This window comes from Phalaenopsis equestris, unplaced genomic scaffold (assembly GCF_001263595.1).
Source record: "Phalaenopsis equestris unplaced genomic scaffold, ASM126359v1 Scaffold000484, whole genome shotgun sequence".
NCBI classification, from domain to species: Eukaryota; Viridiplantae; Streptophyta; class Magnoliopsida; order Asparagales; family Orchidaceae; genus Phalaenopsis; species Phalaenopsis equestris.
This window is the reverse complement of record NW_018164925.1, coordinates 444,458-449,719: the sequence shown is the minus strand read 5'-3', so window position 1 is coordinate 449,719 and position 5,262 is coordinate 444,458. Positions and strand designations below refer to the sequence as shown.

The following is a 5,262-nucleotide window of genomic DNA, read 5'->3' as shown; positions in this document are numbered from 1 at the left end:
GGTGAGGGAGCCTTGTCTAGTTTTCTAAGAATAGCCAATGGGAAAGTCCTATGGCTAGACATTAATCTACTAAAAAGGAAAAAACTAAACCTCAACCAAAAGTGAGGTTAACAGTGTGTGTGTGAGAGCAACCAAGATCACACCACCAAAGGGCTAACCCTAAGGCCAACAATCTTATAGGAACTCTCCTTGAGCTCTCCTATATTGACCACACCTACTAAGTGCTAGAGGATAAGACCAATATGTGGAACTTCAAGTTGAGTAAAGAAGAGTTTAGAATTTCTAATGGTGAGGGTTCTTTTCTAGTCCTCTAAGAATAGTCAACAGGAAAGTTGTATGGTTAGAACCTAGGCTACTAAAGAGGAAAAACTAGACCTCAACCAAAGTGAGGTCAACATAATTCTAAAGATCAGAACAAGGCGTAAATCATAACTATTCAACTGATAAGTGGAAACAAATTGGAAATAAAAATTTAAAAAGAAATTGAAGTTGAAGTTGAGAAAAAAGGGGTGGAAAATGAAAAATCTAGTGAAGGTATTTATTTTAAGTCAAAATAGCTACTAAACTAATGAAAATTAGTGTAGAAAGACCACTACCTCCATTTCCTCAAAGATTGAAGCAATATAACAGAGAAAACCAATTTACAAAATATTTGGAAATACTGAGGAAATTGAAAATAAATATTCTATTTTTTGAAGCCCTGTAATAAATGTCAAGCTATGTGAAGTTTATGAAGGATATACTTACTAAAAAAAAGAAATTTACAGATAATCAGACGGTTGCAATTAGTGAGGGGTGCAATGTTATAATTCAGAAAAAGCTTCTTGGAAAACTTAAAGGTCCTGGTAGTTTTACTATTCCTTATGTATTAGCGAAAGATTTTTTATAAAAGCTTTGTGAATTGGGTGCCAGTATTAATCATTTGTCTCTATCAATTTTTAGAAGGTTGGATTTAAGAGAAATTTCTCCTACTACTGTAACTCTTTAGTTAGCTGATTATTTGATTATATTTGATTACCTATCCTAAAGGACTATCCTAAAGGAGTTCTATAAGTTGTTTTCGTAAAGGTTGATAAATTTATGTTTTTCTATGGATTTTATTGTGTTAGATATTGAGGAAGATAAAGAAATTCCTATCATTTAAGGAAGACAATTTCTTGCCACTGGAAGAGCTTTAATAGATGTGTCGAAAGTAAAATGAAGAGTGAGAGTTAGTGATCAAGAAGTTACTTTTAATATTACAAATCAATGAGATACCCAACAAAAGGAAGAGATAATGAATGCTTCAGAATGGATATTAATGACTATTTCAGGAATACATTTGAAAAGAAAAATAATGAAGAATATTTGGAGTATGAGGATGAAGAAATAAATTAAGATAAATCTATGGAAGTGAGTAATGAAGAATTAGATTATGTTTGAGAATAATTTGAAGTGTTAGATCCTACAAATAATAATAAAATTTTGATTTCTTTGATTGTAAAACCTCCTGAACTAGAGATGAAAACACTTATTACAAATTTAAAATGTCTTTTTTTGAGATTTATCCACATTACCTGTTATTGTATCCTCATAATTAACTGAAGCACATGAACCAAAGTTATTGGAAATGTTAAGAAGATATAAGAAAGCCTTTAGATGGTCGTTAGCTGATATTAATGGAAACAACACTTCGATTTGTACGTACAAAATTTTATTGGAAGAACATCATGAATCAAAAGCTGATCCTCAAAGGAGTAAAACCCGATGATGAAATAAATTGTAAAGAAAGAGATTTAAAAATGGTTAGATGTTAAAATAATATATCCTATTTTAGACAGTGCTTGAGTGAGTCCAATTCACTGCATTCCTAGGAAAGGGGGTGAGACTGTTGTAACAATTTAGAATAATTAATTTATACTAACAAGTCAAGTCACTAGAATGTAAATCTGAATTGATTATAAAAAATTAAATTCAGCCACCAGGAAAGATCACTTTCATTTACCCTTTTTGGACCAAACATTGGATAGGCTAGCACGAATATTTTTGTTTTTAGATGGATATATCGTCAATCATTAAATACCAATTGCTCCAGAGGATCAATAGAAGACAACGTTTACTAGTTCTTATGGTACTTTTGCTTTTTGACGAATACTCTCTGGTTTATGTAATGCACCTACAATATTTCAAAGATGTATGATGTCAGTTTTCAGTGATTTAATTGAAAAAAAGGATAAAAGTCTTTATGGATGATTTTTCTGTGTTTGTAACATCATTTGAAATATGTCTAAATCATTTAGAGAAAGTTCTAGAATGATGTGAAAAGATGAATTTAGTATTAAACTGAGAAAAATGTCAATTCATGGTTGCAGAAGGAATTGTACTTAAGCATAACATTTCAGAAAATGACATGGAAGTAGATCTGGAAAAAATTCCAGTTATAGCTTACCTACCTCCACCTACTATTCTAAGAGGAGTTAGAAGCTTTTTAGGATATGTTGGTTTTTACATGTGGTATTTAAATATTTTTCAAAAATTACAAAATCTTTATGCCAACTTTTGAAAAATGATACAAAATTTGATTTTAATCAAGAGTGAATTAATGTCTTTGAAAAATTGAAGAAAAAATTGATCACTGCTCTTGTAATTGTTTCACTTGATTGGGAAAAATCATTTGAACTAATGTGGGATGCAAGTGACTATGCAATTGGAGCTATTTTAGGGCAGAGATATGACAAAATATTTAAAGTTGTATACTATGCTAATAAAAATCTAAATAATGCTCAAATTAATTATACCACTATCAAAAGAGAGTTATTAAAGGTGTAGTGCAGACAAAACACTCTGTTATAAAATATTTGACACAAAAGAAGGACGTGAAGCCAAGATTAATTCAATGGGTACGTCTGAAGAAAGAATTCAATTTTATGGTGATAAATAGGAAAGGTTCTTATAATCAAATAGTTGGTCATTTATCTATGTTGGAGCATGAAGAAACATTTAATCTTGAAAAAGAAATTAATGAAACTTTTTATAATGAACAAATTTATACTATTAAAGAATGGGAAATACCATGGTATGTTGATATTATAAACTACATTGTTAGTGGTATTTTACCATATGGATTGAGAAAGCGACAAGAGAAGAAATTTATTCAAGATGCAAAATTTTACTTTTTGGATGACCTATATTTGTACAAAAAAACGCAAAGAGTTGGATATGCAGAGATATGAGCATTATAAATAAATTGAAGAAATTATCCAAAAATTTCATGATTTGAAATTTGGGGGTCATTTTGGGATTTATAGAACTGTTCATAAAATTTGACGATCTGGATTTTTTTGGCCTACTCAATTTAAAGATCTTAACATATATATAAAGACATGTGACCGTTGTCAAAGAGTAGGCAATACTTCAAAAAGAAATGAAATGCCCCTAAATTTTAATTTAGAATTTGAAATCTTTGATGTTTGGGGATTATATTTTATAAGACCATTTATACCTTTATTTGGAAATATATATTTTAATTGCAGTGGACTATATATCGATGTGGATTGAAGCAATCACTTTACCTGGATGTGATACTTGAGATTTTCAAAATTTTTAAACAAAAATATTTTTTACAAGATATGGAATGACGAGAATAATGATTGCTGATGGAGGATCTCACTTTCGGAACAAACGAATTGAAAAGTTGGTGAAAAAATATGATATTATACATAGGATTCCAACTACTTATTAACCCTAGAATAGTGGTCTAGCATAAGTATCTAATCATGAAATCGAAACTATTTAAGGAAAAACTATAAATCCTAATAAAATGGATTGGTCTGCTAGATTATATATTACATTATGGGCGCTTAGAGGAATATCCCCATATTGATTAATTTTTTGAAAGACTTGTCACTTACCGGTAGAATTGGATCATAAAACTTATTGTGTTAAAAGATGCTGGTGAAAAAAGATTATTGCAACTGAATGAGCTTGAAGAAATTAGGAATGAATCTTATAATAATGCTAGGATATATAAAGAGAATATGAAAGAATGACATGATCAAAAGATAATAAAAAATGAATTTGAGCCTGGCAGGAAGTTTTATTATACAATACAAGATTGAAATTATTTCATGAAAAACTCAAGTCTAGATGGACAAGGTCATTCACAGTTGTAAAAGTCTATCCCTGTGGAGTTGTTAATATTGAAGATACAAAGATTGGAAAGATAATTAAAATGAATTGCCATAGATGAAACCATATTTTGATGGTCAAAGACTAATTTTTAAAGAGACTGTAATGTTGGGTAACCCAGAGTAAGGACTGGGAATGTCGGGCTGACGACATTAAACCAAGCGCTTTGGGGTGGGGGGGCAACCCATAATTATATTTGTTATTGTTACTATTCTAGCAACATTATGGTAAAAATTAAACAATTTGATCATGGAGCTAACAGAACAACAATTTAGTTCCTGTCCATAAAATTTTATGGTAGAAAATCATACAATGAAGTCCCCCAGTTTTTCTTTTCTTTTTAGATATAAATAGAACAACACAAATAAAAGTTTTGGTCCTAAAATATCAAGCACAAAAGAGAATAAAGCATTTCTCTGAACCTCATCCAGGATCCAAATAGCAATTTAAGAGCCTCATTACCAGTACTGATATTATGTAAAGCAAACACTCAGATACTTTGCTTCCATTGAAAGTAAAGCTCTCAGATATGGGAATAATCTGTTTTACTTATTTGGGGCCAATGTCCTTCAGGGCACAGATTTGCTCCTCTCCCATGACAGACATTACAGTCACCACTAGATCCTTCCCATCTTCAAAGCTACCAGTGATCTACTTTAGAAGGTTTTCATTAGTGGGAAGCCTCAAATCATCATTTGTTTTACTGATTTCAGTCAACAGACTCACAAAGCCACCTGTAGAAATATCAATCAGTTGATAGTTAGTACGTTTGACATGAGAGACATCATAATTATGAGATGATGGCACAATATCATCAAGCTTCTTGTTGTTGAAAATGTTAATGGAAAAAAAGTGGCACTTTGCATGGCTATGCTTACAAGTTTTAGAGGTTGAGACTTCAACAACCTTCCAGGGTGTACCTTTGATGACTATGTACTCTTTCTTCCGGATGGTTCTAGCTTGCTACGGATACGTCTTGGAGGCATCGGCATCTGCCTTCGATTCAAAGTGGTGCTCCTCATCTGACATTTTTGTCTTCTCCCCTTGGTCTCACCTTTCCAACAGATCAGAAGCAGACTATATATATATATATAT

At 31.3% G+C, this 5,262-nt stretch overlaps 1 pseudogene; it reads right to left on the bottom strand.

Annotated features, from left to right (window-relative positions):
• Nucleotides 1-4,716: 4,716 nt before the first annotated feature.
• Nucleotides 4,717-5,196, bottom strand: LOC110028033 (annotated as a pseudogene).
• Nucleotides 5,197-5,262: the final 66 nt, after the last annotated feature.